General features: G+C 50.5%; 30 non-coding genes across 30 annotated transcripts; 15 read left to right on the forward strand and 15 right to left on the reverse strand.

Moving 5' to 3' along the window:
- Positions 1-383: 383 nt before the first annotated feature.
- Positions 384-456, reverse strand: TRNAA-AGC (transfer RNA alanine (anticodon AGC)). The gene has a single exon. It is a non-coding gene; the product is annotated as a tRNA-Ala (tRNA).
- A 694-nt stretch (positions 457-1,150) lies between these two features.
- On the forward strand, positions 1,151-1,223 carry TRNAR-CCU (transfer RNA arginine (anticodon CCU)). The gene has a single exon. It is a non-coding gene; the product is annotated as a tRNA-Arg (tRNA).
- Positions 1,224-1,813: 590 nt separating this feature from the next.
- TRNAA-AGC (transfer RNA alanine (anticodon AGC)) lies at positions 1,814-1,886 on the reverse strand. The gene has a single exon. It is a non-coding gene; the product is annotated as a tRNA-Ala (tRNA).
- A 1,357-nt stretch (positions 1,887-3,243) lies between these two features.
- On the reverse strand, positions 3,244-3,316 carry TRNAA-AGC (transfer RNA alanine (anticodon AGC)). The gene has a single exon. It is a non-coding gene; the product is annotated as a tRNA-Ala (tRNA).
- A 694-nt stretch (positions 3,317-4,010) lies between these two features.
- Positions 4,011-4,083, forward strand: TRNAR-CCU (transfer RNA arginine (anticodon CCU)). The gene has a single exon. It is a non-coding gene; the product is annotated as a tRNA-Arg (tRNA).
- A 600-nt stretch (positions 4,084-4,683) lies between these two features.
- Positions 4,684-4,756, reverse strand: TRNAA-AGC (transfer RNA alanine (anticodon AGC)). Its single transcript has one exon. It is a non-coding gene; the product is annotated as a tRNA-Ala (tRNA).
- A 694-nt stretch (positions 4,757-5,450) lies between these two features.
- TRNAR-CCU (transfer RNA arginine (anticodon CCU)) lies at positions 5,451-5,523 on the forward strand. The gene has a single exon. It is a non-coding gene; the product is annotated as a tRNA-Arg (tRNA).
- Positions 5,524-6,113: 590 nt separating this feature from the next.
- On the reverse strand, positions 6,114-6,186 carry TRNAA-AGC (transfer RNA alanine (anticodon AGC)). The gene has a single exon. It is a non-coding gene; the product is annotated as a tRNA-Ala (tRNA).
- A 694-nt stretch (positions 6,187-6,880) lies between these two features.
- Positions 6,881-6,953, forward strand: TRNAR-CCU (transfer RNA arginine (anticodon CCU)). Its single transcript has one exon. It is a non-coding gene; the product is annotated as a tRNA-Arg (tRNA).
- Positions 6,954-7,553: 600 nt separating this feature from the next.
- On the reverse strand, positions 7,554-7,626 carry TRNAA-AGC (transfer RNA alanine (anticodon AGC)). The gene has a single exon. It is a non-coding gene; the product is annotated as a tRNA-Ala (tRNA).
- A 694-nt stretch (positions 7,627-8,320) lies between these two features.
- On the forward strand, positions 8,321-8,393 carry TRNAR-CCU (transfer RNA arginine (anticodon CCU)). Its single transcript has one exon. It is a non-coding gene; the product is annotated as a tRNA-Arg (tRNA).
- A 590-nt stretch (positions 8,394-8,983) lies between these two features.
- On the reverse strand, positions 8,984-9,056 carry TRNAA-AGC (transfer RNA alanine (anticodon AGC)). Its single transcript has one exon. It is a non-coding gene; the product is annotated as a tRNA-Ala (tRNA).
- A 694-nt stretch (positions 9,057-9,750) lies between these two features.
- Positions 9,751-9,823, forward strand: TRNAR-CCU (transfer RNA arginine (anticodon CCU)). Its single transcript has one exon. It is a non-coding gene; the product is annotated as a tRNA-Arg (tRNA).
- Positions 9,824-10,413: 590 nt separating this feature from the next.
- TRNAA-AGC (transfer RNA alanine (anticodon AGC)) lies at positions 10,414-10,486 on the reverse strand. The gene has a single exon. It is a non-coding gene; the product is annotated as a tRNA-Ala (tRNA).
- Positions 10,487-11,180: 694 nt separating this feature from the next.
- TRNAR-CCU (transfer RNA arginine (anticodon CCU)) lies at positions 11,181-11,253 on the forward strand. The gene has a single exon. It is a non-coding gene; the product is annotated as a tRNA-Arg (tRNA).
- A 1,357-nt stretch (positions 11,254-12,610) lies between these two features.
- TRNAR-CCU (transfer RNA arginine (anticodon CCU)) lies at positions 12,611-12,683 on the forward strand. Its single transcript has one exon. It is a non-coding gene; the product is annotated as a tRNA-Arg (tRNA).
- A 600-nt stretch (positions 12,684-13,283) lies between these two features.
- Positions 13,284-13,356, reverse strand: TRNAA-AGC (transfer RNA alanine (anticodon AGC)). The gene has a single exon. It is a non-coding gene; the product is annotated as a tRNA-Ala (tRNA).
- Positions 13,357-14,050: 694 nt separating this feature from the next.
- TRNAR-CCU (transfer RNA arginine (anticodon CCU)) lies at positions 14,051-14,123 on the forward strand. Its single transcript has one exon. It is a non-coding gene; the product is annotated as a tRNA-Arg (tRNA).
- A 590-nt stretch (positions 14,124-14,713) lies between these two features.
- On the reverse strand, positions 14,714-14,786 carry TRNAA-AGC (transfer RNA alanine (anticodon AGC)). The gene has a single exon. It is a non-coding gene; the product is annotated as a tRNA-Ala (tRNA).
- A 694-nt stretch (positions 14,787-15,480) lies between these two features.
- On the forward strand, positions 15,481-15,553 carry TRNAR-CCU (transfer RNA arginine (anticodon CCU)). The gene has a single exon. It is a non-coding gene; the product is annotated as a tRNA-Arg (tRNA).
- A 590-nt stretch (positions 15,554-16,143) lies between these two features.
- TRNAA-AGC (transfer RNA alanine (anticodon AGC)) lies at positions 16,144-16,216 on the reverse strand. Its single transcript has one exon. It is a non-coding gene; the product is annotated as a tRNA-Ala (tRNA).
- A 694-nt stretch (positions 16,217-16,910) lies between these two features.
- TRNAR-CCU (transfer RNA arginine (anticodon CCU)) lies at positions 16,911-16,983 on the forward strand. Its single transcript has one exon. It is a non-coding gene; the product is annotated as a tRNA-Arg (tRNA).
- A 600-nt stretch (positions 16,984-17,583) lies between these two features.
- On the reverse strand, positions 17,584-17,656 carry TRNAA-AGC (transfer RNA alanine (anticodon AGC)). The gene has a single exon. It is a non-coding gene; the product is annotated as a tRNA-Ala (tRNA).
- Positions 17,657-18,350: 694 nt separating this feature from the next.
- On the forward strand, positions 18,351-18,423 carry TRNAR-CCU (transfer RNA arginine (anticodon CCU)). The gene has a single exon. It is a non-coding gene; the product is annotated as a tRNA-Arg (tRNA).
- Positions 18,424-19,013: 590 nt separating this feature from the next.
- TRNAA-AGC (transfer RNA alanine (anticodon AGC)) lies at positions 19,014-19,086 on the reverse strand. Its single transcript has one exon. It is a non-coding gene; the product is annotated as a tRNA-Ala (tRNA).
- Positions 19,087-19,780: 694 nt separating this feature from the next.
- TRNAR-CCU (transfer RNA arginine (anticodon CCU)) lies at positions 19,781-19,853 on the forward strand. The gene has a single exon. It is a non-coding gene; the product is annotated as a tRNA-Arg (tRNA).
- Positions 19,854-20,441: 588 nt separating this feature from the next.
- TRNAA-AGC (transfer RNA alanine (anticodon AGC)) lies at positions 20,442-20,514 on the reverse strand. The gene has a single exon. It is a non-coding gene; the product is annotated as a tRNA-Ala (tRNA).
- A 694-nt stretch (positions 20,515-21,208) lies between these two features.
- TRNAR-CCU (transfer RNA arginine (anticodon CCU)) lies at positions 21,209-21,281 on the forward strand. The gene has a single exon. It is a non-coding gene; the product is annotated as a tRNA-Arg (tRNA).
- A 590-nt stretch (positions 21,282-21,871) lies between these two features.
- TRNAA-AGC (transfer RNA alanine (anticodon AGC)) lies at positions 21,872-21,944 on the reverse strand. The gene has a single exon. It is a non-coding gene; the product is annotated as a tRNA-Ala (tRNA).
- Positions 21,945-22,638: 694 nt separating this feature from the next.
- TRNAR-CCU (transfer RNA arginine (anticodon CCU)) lies at positions 22,639-22,711 on the forward strand. Its single transcript has one exon. It is a non-coding gene; the product is annotated as a tRNA-Arg (tRNA).
- Positions 22,712-23,206: the final 495 nt, after the last annotated feature.

A 23,206-nucleotide genomic window follows, 5' to 3' on the forward strand; every position in this document is an offset into this window, starting at 1 on the left:
TTCTGGAATCAGAGCTCCTGCAGACAGGGCTCACTCTTCTGCCAGCTCCGACCTGCTCCGATGAAAACGAAATAAAAGAGCAAAGGCTGCGCACTTTGAACCAATTATTCGAAGCATCGTATTGAACTGAAATAAAAGGTCAACAGCCCTGGGTGGCATCAAAGTGGAATTTCCTGAATATGTCACCAATGCCATGCAATGCGCCTGTTGCACAGTATCACGCCTGTTGCCGGCCCTCGCGCGGATGACTCTTTGGGATAGCAGAAAGTGGACGGAAGACTTTTAGGATGATAGTAAAAAAAACAGAAGCGAGCACATGACTTTATTTGCGACGATTGGTGAGTTTTGAATAAAATAGTGAAAATGAAGAAAAAGTGTCTTGCTGGAGAATGCGGGCATCGATCCCGCTACCTCTCGCATGCTAAGCGAGCGCTCTACCATCTGAGCTAATTCCCCTCCTCCTCGAGGGCTCTCGATACACTGCTTCAGAGCTGAAGCACAGTCTCCGGCTCACACTTGCTTGGCTGTCCAGGGACCTGTAGTGCATAAAGCCCTTTCTCTTCATCTGCCGCAGAGGAAATCACAATCTCACCCCTTTGCCCAAAACAAAATACCTTCAGTGGAGCTACAAGTAAAGCTGCAGATGGCCATCCATTGCAATGAGGATTGGCCAACCAGGTATTAATAGCAGAGTGACTCCACTTCCACGCCCTTTCACGCTGGACCTGCGCTTGTGATCAAGAGGCTGCACGCCAGTCCCATAGACCCGAGAGCCCAATTGAAAAGGTGCTTGCTTCTCACTTTATTTCTCTCGCTATTTCTTGCTGTTTTAGGCCGCTGACACGCCGCCTGCAGCCAAAGGACCAGCGCTGGAGTGCCCTTTGTCATTTTTACCAGCTGGCCATATTTTACAATCGAGCGTCAGAATACCAAACAGGTAAGAGTTAGGTCTGGGAATTGAGTCCACTTTCCATCGTGTGTCCCATAAAGCGGAAGTGTCCAGCCGAGTGCAAGCAGGTGCCTTTTGCCCGCGTGTGCTGGGACACTGCAGCTTTGGACGTGAGCCAACTTGCCCTTTTCAGTGGGCCAGTACCCGTGACTCCAGTGAGAGAAGAGGAAAAGAAAGAACTTTCCCCTTCTCTGTCGAGTGGCCCCAGTGGCCTAATGGATAAGGCACTGGCCTCCTAAGCCAGGGATTGTGGGTTCGAGCCCCATCTGGGGTGGTTCGTGGCATTTTGTTCACACTTATGCAAAAGGTTTTTGCGGTAGTAGGGGGAGGGCGCAGGCTAGTACTTTGCTGGGCGCTGTGAAGTCCAGAACGTGCTCTGCTGGTAGCAGACTTTAAATGCCGGGAGACTGCAGAGTGTAGCAACCCCTCATGTCAGCGAAGAGACACAGATGAGTGGTAAGAAAGACAGGGAAAATATGCTTTCTGGAATCTGAGCTCCTGCAGACAGGGCTCACTCTTCTGCCAGCTCCGACCTGCTCCGATGAAAACGAAATAAAAGAGCAAAGGCTGCGCACTTTGAACCAATTATTCTAAGCATCGTATTGAAATGAAATAAAAGGTTAACAGCCCTGGGTGGCATCAAAGTGGAATTTCCTGAATATGTCACCAATGCCATGCAATGCGCCTGTTGCACAGTATCACGCCTGTTGCCGGCCCTCGCGCGGATGACTCTTTGGGATAGCAGAAAGTGGACGGAAGACTTTTAGGATGATAGTAAAAAAAACAGAAGCGAGCACATGACTTTATTTGCGACGATTGGCGAGTTTTGAATAAAATAGTGAAAATGAAGAAAAAGCGTCTTGCTGGAGAATGCGGGCATCGATCCCGCTACCTCTCGCATGCTAAGCGAGCGCTCTACCATCTGAGCTAATTCCCCTCCTCCTCGAAGGCTCTCGATACACTGCTTCAGAGCTGAAGCACAGTCTCCGGCTCACACTTGCTTGGCTGTCCAGGGACCTGTAGTGCATAAAGCCCTTTCTCTTCATCTGCCGCAGAGGAAATCACAATCTCACCCCTTTGCCCAAAACAAAATACCTTCAGTGGAGCTACAAGTAAAGCTGCAGATGGCCATCCATTGCAACGAGGATTGGCCAACCAGGTATTAATAGCAGAGTGACTCCACTGCCACGCCCTTTCACGCTGGACCTGCGCTTGTGATCAAGAGGCTGCACGCCAGTCCCATAGACCCGAGAGCCCAATTGAAAAGGTGCTTGCTTCTCACTTTATTTCTCTCGCTATTTCTTGCTGTTTTAGGCCGCTGACACGCCGCCTGCAGCCAAAGGACCAGCGCTGGAGTGCCCTTTGCCATTTTTACCAGCTGGCCATATTTTACAATCGAGCGTCAGAATACCAAACAGGTAAGAGTTAGGTCTGGGAATTGAGTCCACTTTCCATCGTGTGTCCCATAAAGCGGAAGTGTCCAGCCGAGTGCAAGCAGGTGCCTTTTGCCCGCGTGTGCTGGGACACTGCAGCTTTGGACGTGAGCCAACTTGCCCTTTTCAGTGGGCCAGTACCCGTGACTCCAGTGAGAGAAGAGGAAAAGAAAGAACTTTCCCCTTCTCTGTCGAGTGGCCCCAGTGGCCTAATGGATAAGGCACTGGCCTTCTAAGCCAGGGATTGTGGGTTCGAGTCCCATCTTGGGTGGTTCGTGGCATTTTGTTCACACTTATGCAAAAGGTTTTTGCGGTAGTAGGGGGTGGGCGCAGGCTAGTACTTTGCTGGGCGCTGTGAAGTCCAGAACGTGCTCTGCTGGTAGCAGACTTTAAATGCCGGGAGACTGCAGAGTGTAGCAACCCCTCATGTCAGCGAAGAGACACAGATGAGTGATAAGAAAGACAGGGAAAATATGCTTTCTGGAATCAGAGCTCCTGCAGACAGGGCTCACTCTTCTGCCAGCTCCGACCTGCTCCGATGAAAACGAAATAAAAGAGCAAAGGCTGCGCACTTTGAACCAATTATTCGAAGCATCGTATTGAAATGAAATAAAAGGTTAACAGCCCTGGGTGGCATCAAAGTGGAATTTCCTGAATATGTCACCAATGCCATGCAATGCGCCTGTTGCACAGTATCACGCCTGTTGCCGGCCCTCGCGCGGATGACTCTTTGGGATAGCAGAAAGTGGACGGAAGACTTTTAGGATGATAGTAAAAAAAACAGAAGCGAGCACATGACTTTATTTGCGACGATTGGCGAGTTTTGAATAAAATAGTGAAAATGAAGAAAAAGCGTCTTGCTGGAGAATGCGGGCATCGATCCCGCTACCTCTCGCATGCTAAGCGAGCGCTCTACCATCTGAGCTAATTCCCCTCCTCCTCGAAGGCTCTCGATACACTGCTTCAGAGCTGAAGCACAGTCTCCGGCTCACACTTGCTTGGCTGTCCAGGGACCTGTAATGCATAAAGCCCTTTCTCTTCATCTGCCGCAGGGGAAATCACAATCTCACCCCTTTGCCCAAAACAAAATACCTTCAGTGGAGCTACAAGTAAAGCTGCAGATGGCCATCCATTGCAACGAGGATTGGCCAACCAGGTATTAATAGCAGAGTGACTCCACTGCCACGCCCTTTCACGCTGGACCTGCGCTTGTGATCAAGAGGCTGCACGCCAGTCCCATAGACCCGAGAGCCCAATTGAAAAGGTGCTTGCTTCTCACTTTATTTCTCTCGCTATTTCTTGCTGTTTTAGGCCGCTGACACGCCGCCTGCAGCCAAAGGACCAGCGCTGGAGTGCCCTTTGTCATTTTTACCAGCTGGCCATATTTTACAATCGAGCGTCAGAATACCAAACAGGTAAGAGTTAGGTCTGGGAATTGAGTCCACTTTCCATCGTGTGTCCCATAAAGCGGAAGTGTCCAGCCGAGTGCAAGCAGGTGCCTTTTGCCCGCGTGTGCTGGGACACTGCAGCTTTGGACGTGAGCCAACTTGCCCTTTTCAGTGGGCCAGTACCCGTGACTCCAGTGAGAGAAGAGGAAAAGAAAGAACTTTCCCCTTCTCTGTCGAGTGGCCCCAGTGGCCTAATGGATAAGGCACTGGCCTCCTAAGCCAGGAATTGTGGGTTCGAGTCCCATCTGGGGTGGTTCGTGGCATTTTGTTCACACTTCTGCCAAAGCATGCAAAAGGTTTTTGCGGTAGTAGGGGGTGGGCGCAGGCTAATACTTTGCTGGGCGCTGTGAAGTCCAGAACGTGCTCTGCTGGTAGCAGACTTTAAATGCCGGGAGACTGCAGAGTGTAGCAACCCCTCATGTCAGCGAAGAGACACAGATGAGTGGTAAGAAAGACAGGGAAAATATGCTTTCTGGAATCAGAGCTCCTGCAGACAGGGCTCACTCTTCTGCCAGCTCCGACCTGCTCCGATGAAAACGAAATAAAAGAGCAAAGGCTGCGCACTTTGAACCAATTATTCGAAGCATCGTATTGAAATGAAATAAAAGGTTAACAGCCCTGGGTGGCATCAAAGTGGAATTTCCTGAATATGTCACCAATGCCATGCAATGCGCCTGTTGCACAGTATCACGCCTCTTGCCGGCCCTCGCGCGGATGACTCTTTGGGATAGCAGAAAGTGGACGGAAGACTTTTAGGATGATAGTAAAAAAAACAGAAGCGAGCACATGACTTTATTTGCGACGATTGGTGAGTTTTGAATAAAATAGTGAAAATGAAGAAAAAGCGTCTTGCTGGAGAATGCGGGCATCGATCCCGCTACCTCTCGCATGCTAAGCGAGCGCTCTACCATCTGAGCTAATTCCCCTCCTTCTCGAAGGCTCTCGATACACTGCTTCAGAGCTGAAGCACAGTCTCCGGCTCACACTTGCTTGGCTGTCCAGGGACCTGTAGTGCATAAAGCCCTTTCTCTTCATCTGCCGCAGAGGAAATCACAATCTCACCCCTTTGCCCAAAACAAAATACCTTCAGTGGAGCTACAAGTAAAGCTGCAGATGGCCATCCATTGCAATGAGGATTGGCCAACCAGGTATTAATAGCAGAGTGACTCCACTCCCACGCCCTTTCACGCTGGACCTGCGCTTGTGATCAAGAGGCTGCACGCCAGTCCCATAGACCCGAGAGCCCAATTGAAAAGGTGCTTGCTTCTCACTTTATTTCTCTCGCTATTTCTTGCTGTTTTAGGCCGCTGACACGCCGCCTGCAGCCAAAGGACCAGCGCTGGAGTGCCCTTTGTCATTTTTACCAGCTGGCCATATTTTACAATCGAGCGTCAGAATACCAAACAGGTAAGAGTTAGGTCTGGGAATTGAGTCCACTTTCCATCGTGTGTCCCATAAAGCGGAAGTGTCCAGCCGAGTGCAAGCAGGTGCCTTTTGCCCGCGTGTGCTGGGACACTGCAGCTTTGGACGTGAGCCAACTTGCCCTTTTCAGTGGGCCAGTACCCGTGACTCCAGTGAGAGAAGAGGAAAAGAAAGAACTTTCCCCTTCTCTGTCGAGTGGCCCCAGTGGCCTAATGGATAAGGCACTGGCCTCCTAAGCCAGGGATTGTGGGTTCGAGCCCCATCTGGGGTGGTTCGTGGCATTTTGTTCACACTTATGCAAAAGGTTTTTGCGGTAGTAGGGGGAGGGCGCAGGCTAGTACTTTGCTGGGCGCTGTGAAGTCCAGAACGTGCTCTGCTGGTAGCAGACTTTAAATGCCGGGAGACTGCAGAGTGTAGCAACCCCTCATGTCAGCGAAGAGACACAGATGAGTGGTAAGAAAGACAGGGAAAATATGCTTTCTGGAATCAGAGCTCCTGCAGACAGGGCTCACTCTTCTGCCAGCTCCGACCTGCTCCGATGAAAACGAAATAAAAGAGCAAAGGCTGCGCACTTTGAACCAATTATTCGAAGCATCGTATTGAACTGAAATAAAAGGTTAACAGCCCTGGGTGGCATCAAAGTGGAATTTCCTGAATATGTCACCAATGCCATGCAATGCGCCTGTTGCACAGTATCACGCCTGTTGCCGGCCCTCGCGCGGATGACTCTTTGGGATAGCAGAAAGTGGACGGAAGACTTTTAGGATGATAGTAAAAAAAACAGAAGCGAGCACATGACTTTATTTGCGACGATTGGCAAGTTTTGAATAAAATAGTGAAAATGAAGAAAAAGCGTCTTGCTGGAGAATGCGGGCATCGATCCCGCTACCTCTCGCATGCTAAGCGAGCGCTCTACCATCTGAGCTAATTCCCCTCCTCAGCGAAGGCTCTCGATACACTGCTTCAGAGCTGAAGCACAGTCTCCGGCTCACACTTGCTTGGCTGTCGAGGGACCTGTAGTGCATAAAGCCCTTTCTCTTCATCTGCCGCAGGGGAAATCACAATCTCACCCCTTTGCCCAAAACAAAATACCTTCAGTGGAGCTACAAGTAAAGCTGCAGATGGCCATCCATTGCAACGAGGATTGGCCAACCAGGTATTAATAGCAGAGTGACTCCACTGCCACGCCCTTTCACGCTGGACCTGCGCTTGTGATCAAGAGGCTGCACGCCAGTCCCATAGACCCGAGAGCCCAATTGAAAAGGTGCTTGCTTCTCACTTTATTTCTCTCGCTATTTCTTGCTGTTTTAGGCCGCTGACACGCCGCCTGCAGCCAAAGGACCAGCGCTGGAGTGCCCTTTGTCATTTTTACCAGCTGGCCATATTTTACAATCGAGCGTCAGAATACCAAACAGGTAAGAGTTAGGTCTGGGAATTGAGTCCACTTTCCATCGTGTGTCCCATAAAGCGGAAGTGTCCAGCCGAGTGCAAGCAGGTGCCTTTTGCCCGCGTGTGCTGGGACACTGCAGCTTTGGATGTGAGCCAACTTGCCCTTTTCAGTGGGCCAGTACCCGTGACTCCAGTGAGAGAAGAGGAAAAGAAAGAACTTTCCCCTTCTCTGTCGAGTGGCCCCAGTGGCCTAATGGATAAGGCACTGGCCTCCTAAGCCAGGGATTGTGGGTTTGAGTCCCATCTGGGGTGGTTCGTGGCATTTTGTTCACACTTCTGCCAAAGCATGCAAAAGGTTTTTGCGGTAGTAGGGGGTGGGCGCAGGCTAGTACTTTGCTGGGCGCTGTGAAGTCCAGAACGTGCTCTGCTGGTAGCAGACTTTAAATGCCGGGAGACTGCAGAGTGTAGCAACCCCTCATGTCAGCGAAGAGACACAGATGAGTGGTAAGAAAGACAGGGAAAATATGCTTTCTGGAATCAGAGCTCCTGCAGACAGGGCTCACTCTTCTGCCAGCTCCGACCTGCTCCGATGAAAACGAAATAAAAGAGCAAAGGCTGCGCACTTTGAACCAATTATTCGAAGCATCGTATTGAAATGAAATAAAAGGTTAACAGCCCTGGGTGGCATCAAAGTGGAATTTCCTGAATATTTCACCAATGCCATGCAATGCGCCTGTTGCACAGTATCACGCCTGTTGCCGGCCCTCGCGCGGATGACTCTTTGGGATAGCAGAAAGTGGACGGAAGACTTTTAGGATGATAGTAAAAAAAACAGAAGCGAGCACATGACTTTATTTGCGACGATTGGCGAGTTTTGAATAAAATAGTGAAAATTAAGAAAAAGCGTCTTGCTGGAGAATGCGGGCATCGATCCCGCTACCTCTCGCATGCTAAGCGAGCGCTCTACCATCTGAGCTAATTCCCCTCCTCCTCGAAGGCTCTCGATACACTGCTTCAGAGCTGAAGCACAGTCTCCAGCTCACACTTGCTTGGCTGTCCAGGGACCTGTAGTGCATAAAGCCCTTTCTCTTCATCTGCCGCAGGGGAAATCACAATCTCACCCCTTTGCCCAAAACAAAATACCTTCAGTGGAGCTACAAGTAAAGCTGCAGATGGCCATCCATTGCAACGAGGATTGGCCAACCAGGTATTAATAGCAGAGTGACTCCACTGCCACGCCCTTTCACGCTGGACCTGCGCTTGTGATCAAGAGGCTGCACGCCAGTCCCATAGACCCGAGAGCCCAATTGAAAAGGTGCTTGCTTCTCACTTTATTTCTCTCGCTATTTCTTGCTGTTTTAGGCCGCTGACACGCCGCCTGCAGCCAAAGGACCAGCGCTGGAGTGCCCTTTGTCATTTTTACCAGCTGGCCATATTTTACAATCGAGTGTCAGAATACCAAACAGGTAAGAGTTAGGTCTGGGAATTGAGTCCACTTTCCATTGTGTGTCCCATAAAGCGGAAGTGTCCAGCCGAGTGCAAGCAGGTGCCTTTTGCCCGCGTGTGCTGGGACACTGCAGCTTTGGACGTGAGCCAACTTGCCCTTTTCAGTGGGCCAGTACCCGTGACTCCAGTGAGAGAAGAGGAAAAGAAAGAACTTTCCCCTTCTCTGTCGAGTGGCCCCAGTGGCCTAATGGATAAGGCACTGGCCTCCTAAGCCAGGGATTGTGGGTTCGAGCCCCATCTGGGGTGGTTCGTGGCATTTTGTTCACACTTATGCAAAAGGTTTTTGCGGTAGTAGGGGGAGGGCGCAGGCTAGTACTTTGCTGGGCGCTGTGAAGTCCAGAACGTGCTCTGCTGGTAGCAGACTTTAAATGCCGGGAGACTGCAGAGTGTAGCAACCCCTCATGTCAGCGAAGAGACACAGATGAGTGGTAAGAAAGACAGGGAAAATATGCTTTCTGGAATCAGAGCTCCTGCAGACAGGGCTCACTCTTCTGCCAGCTCCGACCTGCTCCGATGAAAACGAAATAAAAGAGCAAAGGCTGCGCACTTTGAACCAATTATTCGAAGCATCGTATTGAAATGAAATAAAAGGTTAACAGCCCTGGGTGGCATCAAAGTGGAATTTCCTGAATATGTCACCAATGCCATGCAATGCGCCTGTTGCACAGTATCACGCCTCTTGCCGGCCCTCGCGCGGATGACTCTTTGGGATAGCAGAAAGTGGACGGAAGACTTTTAGGATGATAGTAAAAAAAACAGAAGCGAGCACATGACTTTATTTGCGACGATTGGTGAGTTTTGAATAAAATAGTGAAAATGAAGAAAAAGCGTCTTGCTGGAGAATGCGGGCATCGATCCCGCTACCTCTCGCATGCTAAGCGAGCGCTCTACCATCTGAGCTAATTCCCCTCCTTCTCGAAGGCTCTCGATACACTGCTTCAGAGCTGAAGCACAGTCTCCGGCTCACACTTGCTTGGCTGTCCAGGGACCTGTAGTGCATAAAGCCCTTTCTCTTCATCTGCCGCAGAGGAAATCACAATCTCACCCCTTTGCCCAAAACAAAATACCTTCAGTGGAGCTACAAGTAAAGCTGCAGATGGCCATCCATTGCAATGAGGATTGGCCAACCAGGTATTAATAGCAGAGTGACTCCACTCCCACGCCCTTTCACGCTGGACCTGCGCTTGTGATCAAGAGGCTGCACGCCAGTCCCATAGACCCGAGAGCCCAATTGAAAAGGTGCTTGCTTCTCACTTTATTTCTCTCGCTATTTCTTGCTGTTTTAGGCCGCTGACACGCCGCCTGCAGCCAAAGGACCAGCGCTGGAGTGCCCTTTGTCATTTTTACCAGCTGGCCATATTTTACAATCGAGCGTCAGAATACCAAACAGGTAAGAGTTAGGTCTGGGAATTGAGTCCACTTTCCATCGTGTGTCCCATAAAGCGGAAGTGTCCAGCCGAGTGCAAGCAGGTGCCTTTTGCCCGCGTGTGCTGGGACACTGCAGCTTTGGACGTGAGCCAACTTGCCCTTTTCAGTGGGCCAGTACCCGTGACTCCAGTGAGAGAAGAGGAAAAGAAAGAACTTTCCCCTTCTCTGTCGAGTGGCCCCAGTGGCCTAATGGATAAGGCACTGGCCTCCTAAGCCAGGGATTGTGGGTTCGAGCCCCATCTGGGGTGGTTCGTGGCATTTTGTTCACACTTATGCAAAAGGTTTTTGCGGTAGTAGGGGGAGGGCGCAGGCTAGTACTTTGCTGGGCGCTGTGAAGTCCAGAACGTGCTCTGCTGGTAGCAGACTTTAAATGCCGGGAGACTGCAGAGTGTAGCAACCCCTCATGTCAGCGAAGAGACACAGATGAGTGGTAAGAAAGACAGGGAAAATATGCTTTCTGGAATCAGAGCTCCTGCAGACAGGGCTCACTCTTCTGCCAGCTCCGACCTGCTCCGATGAAAACGAAATAAAAGAGCAAAGGCTGCGCACTTTGAACCAATTATTCGAAGCATCGTATTGAACTGAAATAAAAGGTTAACAGCCCTGGGTGGCATCAAAGTGGAATTTCCTGAATATGTCACCAATGCCATGCAATGCGCCTGTTGCACAGTATCACGCCTGTTGCCGGCCCTCGCGCGGATGACTCTTTGGGATAGCAGAAAGTGGACGGAAGACTTTTAGGATGATAGTAAAAAAAACAGAAGCGAGCACATGACTTTATTTGCGACGATTGGCAAGTTTTGAATAAAATAGTGAAAATGAAGAAAAAGCGTCTTGCTGGAGAATGCGGGCATCGATCCCGCTACCTCTCGCATGCTAAGCGAGCGCTCTACCATCTGAGCTAATTCCCCTCCTCATCGAAGGCTCTCGATACACTGCTTCAGAGCTGAAGCACAGTCTCCGGCTCACACTTGCTTGGCTGTCCAGGGACCTGTAGTGCATAAAGCCCTTTCTCTTCATCTGCCGCAGGGGAAATCACAATCTCACCCCTTTTCCCAAAACAAAATACCTTCAGTGGAGCTACAAGTAAAGCTGCAGATGGCCATCCATTGCAACGAGGATTGGCCAACCAGGTATTAATAGCAGAGTGACTCCACTGCCACGCCCTTTCACGCTGGACCTGCGCTTGTGATCAAGAGGCTGCACGCCAGTCCCATAGACCCGAGAGCCCAATTGAAAAGGTGCTTGCTTCTCACTTTATTTCTCTCGCTATTTCTTGCTGTTTTAGGCCGCTGACACGCCGCCTGCAGCCAAAGGACCAGCGCTGGAGTGCCCTTTGTCATTTGTACCAGCTGGCCATATTTTACAATCGAGCGTCAGAATACCAAACAGGTAAGAGTTAGGTCTGGGAATTGAGTCCACTTTCCATCGTGTGTCCCATAAAGCGGAAGTGTCCAGCCGAGTGCAAGCAGGTGCCTTTTGCCCGCGTGTGCTGGGACACTGCAGCTTTGGACGTGAGCCAACTTGCCCTTTTCAGTGGGCCAGTACCCGTGACTCCAGTGAGAGAAGAGGAAAAGAAAGAACTTTCCCCTTCTCTGTCGAGTGGCCCCAGTGGCCTAATGGATAAGGCACTGGCCTCCTAAGCCAGGGATTGTGGGTTCGAGTCCCATCTGGGGTGGTTTGTGGCATTTTGTTCACACTTATGCAAAAGGTTTTTGCGGTAGTAGGGGGTGGGCGCAGGCTAGTACTTTGCTGGGCGCTGTGAAGTCCAGAACGTGCTCTGCTGGTAGCAGACTTTAAATGCCGGGAGACTGCAGAGTGTAGCAACCCCTCATGTCAGCGAAGAGACACAGATGAGTGGTAAGAAAGACAGGTAAAATATGCTTTCTGGAATCAGAGCTCCTGCAGACAGGGCTCACTCTTCTGCCAGCTCCGACCTGCTCCGATGAAAACGAAATAAAAGAGCAAAGGCTGCGCACTTTGAACCAATTATTCGAAGCATCGTATTGAAATGAAATAAAAGGTTAACAGCCCTGGGTGGCATCAAAGTGGAATTTCCTGAATATGTCACCAATGCCATGCAATGCGCCTGTTGCACAGTATCACGCCTCTTGCCGGCCCTCGCGCGGATGACTCTTTGGGATAGCAGAAAGTGGACGGAAGACTTTTAGGATGATAGTAAAAAAAACAGAAGCGAGCACATGACTTTATTTGCGACGATTGGCGAGTTTTGAATAAAATAGTGAAAATGAAGAAAAAGCGTCTTGCTGGAGAATGCGGGCATCGATCCCACTACCTCTCGCATGCTAAGCAAGCGCTCTACCATCTGAGCTAATTCCCCTCCTCCTCGAAGGCTCTCGATACACTGCTTCAGAGCTGAATCACAGTCTCCGGCTCACACTTGCTTGGCTGTCCAGGGACCTGTAGTGCATAAAGCCCTTTCTCTTCATCTGCCGCAGGGGAAATCACAATCTCACCCCTTTGCCCAAAACAAAATACCTTCAGTGGAGCTACAAGTAAAGCTGCAGATGGCCATCCATTGCAACGAGGATTGGCCAACCAGGTATTAATAGCAGAGTGACTCCACTGCCACGCCCTTTCACGCTGGACCTGCGCTTGTGATCAAGAGGCTGCACGCCAGTCCCATAGACCCGAGAGCCCAATTGAAAAGGTGCTTGCTTCTCACTTTATTTCTCTCGCTATTTCTTGCTGTTTTAGGCCGCTGACACGCCGCCTGCAGCCAAAGGACCAGCGCTGGAGTGCCCTTTGTCATTTTTACCAGCTGGCCATATTTTACAATCGAGCGTCAGAATACCAAACAGGTAAGAGTTAGGTCTGGGAATTGAGTCCACTTTCCATCGTGTGTCCCATAAAGCGGAAGTGTCCAGCCGAGTGCAAGCAGGTGCCTTTTGCCCGCGTGTGCTGGGACACTGCAGCTTTGGACGTGAGCCAACTTGCCCTTTTCAGTGGGCCAGTACCCGTGACTCCAGTGAGAGAAGAGGAAAAGAAAGAACTTTCCCCTTCTCTGTCGAGTGGCCCCAGTGGCCTAATGGATAAGGCACTGGCCTCCTAAGCCAGGGATTGTGGGTTCGAGTCCCATCTGGGGTGGTTCGTGGCATTTTGTTCACACTTCTGCCAAAGCATGCAAAAGGTTTTTGCGGTAGTAGGGGGTGGGCGCAGGCTAGTACTTTGCTGGGCGCTGTGAAGTCCAGAACGTGCTCTGCTGGTAGCAGACTTTAAATGCCGGGAGACTGCAGAGTGTAGCAACCCCTCATGTCAGCGAAGAGACACAGATGAGTGGTAAGAAAGACAGGGAAAATATGCTTTCTGGAATCAGAGCTCCTGCAGACAGGGCTCACTCTTCTGCCAGCTCCGACCTGCTCCGATGAAAACGAAATAAAAGAGCAAAGGCTGCGCACTTTGAACCAATTATTCGAAGCATCGTATTGAAATGAAATAAAAGGTTAACAGCCCTGGGTGGCATCAAAGTGGAATTTCCTGAATATGTCACCAATGCCATGCAATGCGCCTGTTGCACAGTATCACGCCTCTTGCCGGCCCTCGCGCGGATGACTCTTTGGGATAGCAGAAAGTGGACGGAAGACTTTTAGGATGATAGTAAAAAAAACAGAAGCGAGCACATGACTTTATTTGCGACGATTGGTGAGTTTTGAATAAAATAGTGAAAATGAAGAAAAAGCGTCTTGCTGGAGAATGCGGGCATCGATCCCGCTACCTCTCGCATGCTAAGCGAGGGCTCTACCATCTGAGCTAATTCCCCTCCTCCTCGAAGGCTCTCGATACACTGCTTCAGAGCTGAAGCACAGTCTCCGGCTCACACTTCCTTGGCTGTCCAGGGACCTGTAGTGCATAAAGCCCTTTCTCTTCATCTGCCGCAGAGGAAATCACAATCTCACCCCTTTGCCCAAAACAAAATACCTTCAGTGGAGCTACAAGTAAAGCTGCAGATGGCCATCCATTGCAATGAGGATTGGCCAACCAGGTATTAATAGCAGAGTGACTCCACTCCCACGCCCTTTCACGCTGGACCTGCGCTTGTGATCAAGAGGCTGCACGCCAGTCCCATAGACCCGAGAGCCCAATTGAAAAGGTGCTTGCTTCTCACTTTATTTCTCTCGCTATTTCTTGCTGTTTTAGGCCGCTGACACGCCGCCTGCAGCCAAAGGACCAGCGCTGGAGTGCCCTTTGTCATTTTTACCAGCTGGCCATATTTTACAATCGAGCGTCAGAATACCAAACAGGTAAGAGTTAGGTCTGGGAATTGAGTCCACTTTCCATCGTGTGTCCCATAAAGCGGAAGTGTCCAGCCGAGTGCAAGCAGGTGCCTTTTGCCCGCGTGTGCTGGGACACTGCAGCTTTGGACGTGAGCCAACTTGCCCTTTTCAGTGGGCCAGTACCCGTGACTCCAGTGAGAGAAGAGGAAAAGAAAGAACTTTCCCCTTCTCTGTCGAGTGGCCCCAGTGGCCTAATGGATAAGGCACTGGCCTCCTAAGCCAGGGATTGTGGGTTCGAGCCCCATCTGGGGTGGTTCGTGGCATTTTGTTCACACTTATGCAAAAGGTTTTTGCGGTAGTAGGGGGAGGGCGCAGGCTAGTACTTTGCTGGGCGCTGTGAAGTCCAGAACGTGCTCTGCTGGTAGCAGACTTTAAATGCCGGGAGACTGCAGAGTGTAGCAACCCCTCATGTCAGCGAAGAGACACAGATGAGTGGTAAGAAAGACAGGGAAAATATGCTTTCTGGAATCAGAGCTCCTGCAGACAGGGCTCACTCTTCTGCCAGCTCCGACCTGCTCCGATGAAAACGAAATAAAAGAGCAAAGGCTGCGCACTTTGAACCAATTATTCGAAGCATCGTATTGAAATGAAATAAAAGGTTAACAGCCCTGGGTGGCATCAAAGTGGAATTTCCTGAATATGTCACCAATGCCATGCAATGCGCCTGTTGCACAGTATCACGCCTCTTGCCGGCCCTCGCGCGGATGACTCTTTGGGATAGCAGAAAGTGGACGGAAGACTTTTAGGATGATAGTAAAAAAAACAGAAGCGAGCACATGACTTTATTTGCGACGATTGGTGAGTTTTGAATAAAATAGTGAAAATGAAGAAAAAGCGTCTTGCTGGAGAATGCGGGCATCGATCCCGCTACCTCTCGCATGCTAAGCGAGCGCTCTACCATCTGAGCTAATTCCCCTCCTTCTCGAAGGCTCTCGATACACTGCTTCAGAGCTGAAGCACAGTCTCCGGCTCACACTTGCTTGGCTGTCCAGGGACCTGTAGTGCATAAAGCCCTTTCTCTTCATCTGCCGCAGAGGAAATCACAATCTCACCCCTTTGCCCAAAACAAAATACCTTCAGTGGAGCTACAAGTAAAGCTGCAGATGGCCATCCATTGCAATGAGGATTGGCCAACCAGGTATTAATAGCAGAGTGACTCCACTCCCACGCCCTTTCACGCTGGACCTGCGCTTGTGATCAAGAGGCTGCACGCCAGTCCCATAGACCCGAAAGCCCAATTGAAAAGGTGCTTGCTTCTCACTTTATTTCTCTCGCTATTTCTTGCTGTTTTAGGCCGCTGACACGCCGCCTGCAGCCAAAGGACCAGCGCTGGAGTGCCCTTTGTCATTTTTACCAGCTGGCCATATTTTACAATCGAGCGTCAGAATACCAAACAGGTAAGAGTTAGGTCTGGGAATTGAGTCCACTTTCCATCGTGTGTCCCATAAAGCGGAAGTGTCCAGCCGAGTGCAAGCAGGTGCCTTTTGCCCGCGTGTGCTGGGACACTGCAGCTTTGGACGTGAGCCAACTTGCCCTTTTCAGTGGGCCAGTACCCGTGACTCCAGTGAGAGAAGAGGAAAAGAAAGAACTTTCCCATTCTCTGTCGAGTGGCCCCAGTGGCCTAATGGATAAGGCACTGGCCTCCTAAGCCAGGGATTGTGGGTTCGAGCCCCATCTGGGGTGGTTCGTGGCATTTTGTTCACACTTATGCAAAAGGTTTTTGCGGTAGTAGGGGGAGGGCGCAGGCTAGTACTTTGCTGGGCGCTGTGAAGTCCAGAACGTGCTCTGCTGGTAGCAGACTTTAAATGCCGGGAGACTGCAGAGTGTAGCAACCCCTCATGTCAGCGAAGAGACACAGATGAGTGGTAAGAAAGACAGGGAAAATATGCTTTCTGGAATCAGAGCTCCTGCAGACAGGGCTCACTCTTCTGCCAGCTCCGACCTGCTCCGATGAAAACGAAATAAAAGAGCAAAGGCTGCGCACTTTGAACCAATTATTCGAAGCATCGTATTGAACTGAAATAAAAGGTTAACAGCCCTGGGTGGCATCAAAGTGGAATTTCCTGAATATGTCACCAATGCCATGCAATGCGCCTGTTGCACAGTATCACGCCTGTTGCCGGCCCTCGCGCGGATGACTCTTTGGGATAGCAGAAAGTGGACGGAAGACTTTTAGGATGATAGTAAAAAAAACAGAAGCGAGCACATGACTTTATTTGCGACGATTGGCAAGTTTTGAATAAAATAGTGAAAATGAAGAAAAAGCGTCTTGCTGGAGAATGCGGGCATCGATCCCGCTACCTCTCGCATGCTAAGCGAGCGCTCTACCATCTGAGCTAATTCCCCTCCTCATCGAAGGCTCTCGATACACTGCTTCAGAGCTGAAGCACAGTCTCCGGCTCACACTTGCTTGGCTGTCCAGGGACCTGTAGTGCATAAAGCCCTTTCTCTTCATCTGCCGCAGGGGAAATCACAATCTCACCCCTTTGCCCAAAACAAAATACCTTCAGTGGAGCTACAAGTAAAGCTGCAGATGGCCATCCATTGCAACGAGGATTGGCCAACCAGGTATTAATAGCAGAGTGACTCCACTGCCACGCCCTTTCACGCTGGACCTGCGCTTGTGATCAAGAGGCTGCACGCCAGTCCCATAGACCCGAGAGCCCAATTGAAAAGGTGCTTGCTTCTCACTTTATTTCTCTCGCTATTTCTTGCTGTTTTAGGCCGCTGACACGCCGCCTGCAGCCAAAGGACCAGCGCTGGAGTGCCCTTTGTCATTTGTACCAGCTGGCCATATTTTACAATCGAGCGTCAGAATACCAAACAGGTAAGAGTTAGGTCTGGGAATTGAGTCCACTTTCCATCGTGTGTCCCATAAAGCGGAAGTGTCCAGCCGAGTGCAAGCAGGTGCCTTTTGCCCGCGTGTGCTGGGACACTGCAGCTTTGGACGTGAGCCAACTTGCCCTTTTCAGTGGGCCAGTACCCGTGACTCCAGTGAGAGAAGAGGAAAAGAAAGAACTTTCCCCTTCTCTGTCGAGTGGCCCCAGTGGCCTAATGGATAAGGCACTGGCCTCCTAAGCCAGGGATTGTGGGTTTGAGTCCCATCTGGGGTGGTTCGTGGCATTTTGTTCACACTTCTGCCAAAGCATGCAAAAGGTTTTTGCGGTAGTAGGGGGTGGGCGCAGGCTAGTACTTTGCTGGGCGCTGTGAAGTCCAGAACGTGCTCTGCTGGTAGCAGACTTTAAATGCCGGGAGACTGCAGAGTGTAGCAACCCCTCATGTCAGCGAAGAGACACAGATGAGTGGTAAGAAAGACAGGGAAAATATGCTTTCTGGAATCAGAGCTCCTGCAGACAGGGCTCACTCTTCTGCCAGCTCCGACCTGCTCCGATGAAAACGAAATAAAAGAGCAAAGGCTGCGCACTTTGAACCAATTATTCGAAGCATCGTATTGAAATGAAATAAAAGGTTAACAGCCCTGGGTGGCATCAAAGTGGAATTTCCTGAATATGTCACCAATGCCATGCAATGCGCCTGTTGCACAGTATCACGACTCTTGCCGGCCCTCGCGCGGATGACTCTTTGGGATAGCAGAAAGTGGACGGAAGACTTTTAGGATGATAGTAAAAAAAACAGAAGCGAGCACATGACTTTATTTGCGACGATTGGTGAGTTTTGAATAAAATAGTGAAAATGAAGAAAAAGCGTCTTGCTGGAGAATGCGGGCATCGATCCCGCTACCTCTCGCATGCTAAGCGAGCGCTCTACCATCTGAGCTAATTCCCCTCCTTCTCGAAGGCTCTCGATACACTGCTTCAGAGCTGAAGCACAGTCTCCGGCTCACACTTGCTTGGCTGTCCAGGGACCTGTAGTGCATAAAGCCCTTTCTCTTCATCTGCCGCAGAGGAAATCACAATCTCACCCCTTTGCCCAAAACAAAATACCTTCAGTGGAGCTACAAGTAAAGCTGCAGATGGCCATCCATTGCAATGAGGATTGGCCAACCAGGTATTAATAGCAGAGTGACTCCACTCCCACGCCCTTTCACGCTGGACCTGCGCTTGTGATCAAGAGGCTGCACGCCAGTCCCATAGACCCGAGAGCCCAATTGAAAAGGTGCTTGCTTCTCACTTTATTTCTCTCGCTATTTCTTGCTGTTTTAGGCCGCTGACACGCCGCCTGCAGCCAAAGGACCAGCGCTGGAGTGCCCTTTGTCATTTTTACCAGCTGGCCATATTTTACAATCGAGCGTCAGAATACCAAACAGGTAAGAGTTAGGTCTGGGAATTGAGTCCACTTTCCATCGTGTGTCCCATAAAGCGGAAGTGTCCAGCCGAGTGCAAGCAGGTGCCTTTTGCCCGCGTGTGCTGGGACACTGCAGCTTTGGACGTGAGCCAACTTGCCCTTTTCAGTGGGCCAGTACCCGTGACTCCAGTGAGAGAAGAGGAAAAGAAAGAACTTTCCCCTTCTCTGTCGAGTGGCCCCAGTGGCCTAATGGATAAGGCACTGGCCTCCTAAGCCAGGGATTGTGGGTTCGAGCCCCATCTGGGGTGGTTCGTGGCATTTTGTTCACACTTATGCAAAAGGTTTTTGCGGTAGTAGGGGGAGGGCGCAGGCTAGTACTTTGCTGGGCGCTGTGAAGTCCAGAACGTGCTCTGCTGGTAGCAGACTTTAAATGCCGGGAGACTGCAGAGTGTAGCAACCCCTCATGTCAGCGAAGAGACACAGATGAGTGGTAAGAAAGACAGGGAAAATATGCTTTCTGGAATCAGAGCTCCTGCAGACAGGGCTCACTCTTCTGCCAGCTCCGACCTGCTCCGATGAAAACGAAATAAAAGAGCAAAGGCTGCGCACTTTGAACCAATTATTCGAAGCATCGTATTGAACTGAAATAAAAGGTTAACAGCCCTGGGTGGCATCAAAGTGGAATTTCCTGAATATGTCACCAATGCCATGCAATGCGCCTGTTGCACAGTGTCACGCCTGTTGCCGGCCCTCGCGCGGATGACTCTTTGGGATAGCAGAAAGTGGACGGAAGACTTTTAGGATGATAGTAAAAAAAACAGAAGCGAGCACATGACTTTATTTGCGACGATTGGCGAGTTTTGAATAAAATAGTGAAAATGAAGAAAAAGCGTCTTGCTGGAGAATGCGGGCATCGATCCCGCTACCTCTCGCATGCTAAGCGAGCGCTCTACCATCTGAGCTAATTCCCCTCCTCATCGAAGGCTCTCGATACACTGCTTCAGAGCTGAAGCACAGTCTCCGGCTCACACTTGCTTGGCTGTCCAGGGACCTGTAGTGCATAAAGCCCTTTCTCTTCATCTGCCGCAGGGGAAATCACAATCTCACCCCTTTGCCCAAAACAAAATACCTTCAGTGGAGCTACAAGTAAAGCTGCAGATGGCCATCCATTGCAACGAGGATTGGCCAACCAGGTATTAATAGCAGAGTGACTCCACTGCCACGCCCTTTCACGCTGGACCTGCGCTTGTGATCAAGAGGCTGCACGCCAGTCCCATAGACCCGAGAGCCCAATTGAAAAGGTGCTTGCTTCTCACTTTATTTCTCTCGCTATTTCTTGCTGTTTTAGGCCGCTGACACGCCGCCTGCAGCCAAAGGACCAGCGCTGGAGTGCCCTTTGTCATTTTTACCAGCTGGCCATATTTTACAATCGAGCGTCAGAATACCAAACAGGTAAGAGTTAGGTCTGGGAATTGAGTCCACTTTCCATCGTGTGTCCCATAAAGCGGAAGTGTCCAGCCGAGTGCAAGCAGGTGCCTTTTGCCCGCGTGTGCTGGGACACTGCAGCTTTGGACGTGAGCCAACTTGCCCTTTTTAGTGGGCCAGTACCCGTGACTCCAGTGAGAGAAGAGGAAAAGAAAGAACTTTCCCCTTCTCTGTCGAGTGGCCCCAGTGGCCTAATGGATAAGGCACTGGCCTCCTAAGCCAGGGATTGTGGGTTCGAGTCCCATCTGGGGTGGTTCGTGGCATTTTGTTCACACTTATGCAAAAGGTTTTTGCGGTAGTAGGGGGTGGGCGCAGGCTAGTACTTTGCTGGGCGCTGTGAAGTCCAGAACGTGCTCTGCTGGTAGCAGACTTTAAATGCGGGAGACTGCAGAGTGTAGCAACCCCTCATGTCAGCGAAGAGACACAGATGAGTGGTAAGAAAGACAGGGAAAATATGCTTTCTGGAATCAGAGCTCCTGCAGACAGGGCTCACTCTTCTGCCAGCTCCGACCTGCTCCGATGAAAACGAAATAAAAGAGCAAAGGCTGCGCACTTTGAACCAATTATTCGAAGCATCGTATTGAACTGAAATAAAAGGTCAACAGCCCTGGGTGGCATCAAAGTGGAATTTCCTGAATATGTCACCAATGCCATGCAATGCGCCTGTTGCACAGTATCACGCCTGTTGCCGGCCCTCGCGCGGATGACTCTTTGGGATAGCAGAAAGTGGACGGAAGACTTTTAGGATGATAGAAAAAAAACAGAAGCGAGCACATGACTTTATTTGCGACGATTGGTGAGTTTTGAATAAAATAGTGAAAATGAAGAAAAAGTGTCTTGCTGGAGAATGCGGGCATCGATCCCGCTACCTCTCGCATGCTAAGCGAGCGCTCTACCATCTGAGCTAATTCCCCTCCTCCTCGAAGGCTCTCGATACACTGCTTCAGAGCTGAAGCACAGTCTCCGGCTCACACTTGCTTGGCTGTCCAGGGACCTGTAGTGCATAAAGCCCTTTCTCTTCATCTGCCGCAGAGGAAATCACAATCTCACCCCTTTGCCCAAAACAAAATACCTTCAGTGGAGCTACAAGTAAAGCTGCAGATGGCCATCCATTGCAACGAGGATTGGCCAACCAGGTATTAATAGCAGAGTGACTCCACTGCCACGCCCTTTCACGCTGGACCTGCGCTTGTGATCAAGAGGCTGCACGCCAGTCCCATAGACCCGAGAGCCCAATTGAAAAGGTGCTTGCTTCTCACTTTATTTCTCTCGCTATTTCTTGCTGTTTTAGGCCGCTGACACGCCGCCTGCAGCCAAAGGACCAGCGCTGGAGTGCCCTTTGTCATTTTTACCAGCTGGCCATATTTTACAATCGAGCGTCAGAATACCAAACAGGTAAGAGTTAGGTCTGGGAATTGAGTCCACTTTCCATCGTGTGTCCCATAAAGCGGAAGTGTCCAGCCGAGTGCAAGCAGGTGCCTTTTGCCCGCGTGTGCTGGGACACTGCAGCTTTGGACGTGAGCCAACTTGCCCTTTTCAGTGGGCCAGTACCCGTGACTCCAGTGAGAGAAGAGGAAAAGAAAGAACTTTCCCCTTCTCTGTCGAGTGGCCCCAGTGGCCTAATGGATAAGGCACTGGCCTCCTAAGCCAGGGATTGTGGGTTCGAGTCCCATCTGGGGTGGTTCGTGGCATTTTGTTCACACTTATGCAAAAGGTTTTTGCGGTAGTAGGGGGTGGGCGCAGGCTAGTACTTTGCTGGGCGCTGTGAAGTCCAGAACGTGCTCTGCTGGTAGCAGACTTTAAATGCCGGGAGACTGCAGAGTGTAGCAACCCCTCATGTCAGCGAAGAGACACAGATGAGTGGTAAGAAAGACAGGGAAAATATGCTTTCTGGAATCAGAGCTCCTGCAGACAGGGCTCACTCTTCTGCCAGCTCCGACCTGCTCCGATGAAAACGAAATAAAAGAGCAAAGGCTGCGCACTTTGAACCAATTATTCGAAGCATCGTATTGAAATGAAATAAAAGGTTAACAGCCCTGGGTGGCATCAAAGTGGAATTTCCTGAATATGTCACCAATGCCATGCAATGCGCCTGTTGCACAGTATCACGCCTCTTGCCGGCCCTCGCGCGGATGACTCTTTGGGATAGCAGAAAGTGGACGGAAGACTTTTAGGATGATAGTAAAAAAAACAGAAGCGAGCACATGACTTTATTTGCGACGATTGGTGAGTTTTGAATAAAATAGTGAAAATGAAGAAAAAGCGTCTTGCTGGAGAATGCGGGCATCGATCCCGCTACCTCTCGCATGCTAAGCGAGGGCTCTACCATCTGAGCTAATTCCCCTCCTCCTCGAAGGCTCTCGATACACTGCTTCAGAGCTGAAGCACAGTCTCCGGCTCACACTTCCTTGGCTGTCCAGGGACCTGTAGTGCATAAAGCCCTTTCTCTTCATCTGCCGCAGAGGAAATCACAATCTCACCCCTTTGCCCAAAACAAAATACCTTCAGTGGAGCTACAAGTAAAGCTGCAGATGGCCATCCATTGCAATGAGGATTGGCCAACCAGGTATTAATAGCAGAGTGACTCCACTCCCACGCCCTTTCACGCTGGACCTGCGCTTGTGATCAAGAGGCTGCACGCCAGTCCCATAGACCCGAGAGCCCAATTGAAAAGGTGCTTGCTTCTCACTTTATTTCTCTCGCTATTTCTTGCTGTTTTAGGCCGCTGACACGCCGCCTGCAGCCAAAGGACCAGCGCTGGAGTGCCCTTTGTCATTTTTACCAGCTGGCCATATTTTACAATCGAGCGTCAGAATACCAAACAGGTAAGAGTTAGGTCTGGGAATTGAGTCCACTTTCCATCGTGTGTCCCATAAAGCGGAAGTGTCCAGCCGAGTGCAAGCAGGTGCCTTTTGCCCGCGTGTGCTGGGACACTGCAGCTTTGGACGTGAGCCAACTTGCCCTTTTCAGTGGGCCAGTACCCGTGACTCCAGTGAGAGAAGAGGAAAAGAAAGAACTTTCCCCTTCTCTGTCGAGTGGCCCCAGTGGCCTAATGGATAAGGCACTGGCCTCCTAAGCCAGGGATTGTGGGTTCGAGCCCCATCTGGGGTGGTTCGTGGCATTTTGTTCACACTTATGCAAAAGGTTTTTGCGGTAGTAGGGGGAGGGCGCAGGCTAGTACTTTGCTGGGCGCTGTGAAGTCCAGAACGTGCTCTGCTGGTAGCAGACTTTAAATGCCGGGAGACTGCAGAGTGTAGCAACCCCTCATGTCAGCGAAGAGACACAGATGAGTGGTAAGAAAGACAGGGAAAATATGCTTTCTGGAATCAGAGCTCCTGCAGACAGGGCTCACTCTTCTGCCAGCTCCGACCTGCTCCGATGAAAACGAAATAAAAGAGCAAAGGCTGCGCACTTTGAACCAATTATTCGAAGCATCGTATTGAACTGAAATAAAAGGTTAACAGCCCTGGGTGGCATCAAAGTGGAATTTCCTGAATATGTCACCAATGCCATGCAATGCGCCTGTTGCACAGTGTCACGCCTGTTGCCGGCCCTCGCGCGGATGACTCTTTGGGATAGCAGAAAGTGGACGGAAGACTTTTAGGA

The sequence above is a fragment of the Ambystoma mexicanum genome, chromosome 5q (assembly GCF_040938575.1).
Source record: "Ambystoma mexicanum isolate Mex_15411 chromosome 5q, UKY_AmexF1_1, whole genome shotgun sequence".
In the NCBI taxonomy this organism is placed as follows: Eukaryota; Metazoa; Chordata; class Amphibia; order Caudata; family Ambystomatidae; genus Ambystoma; species Ambystoma mexicanum.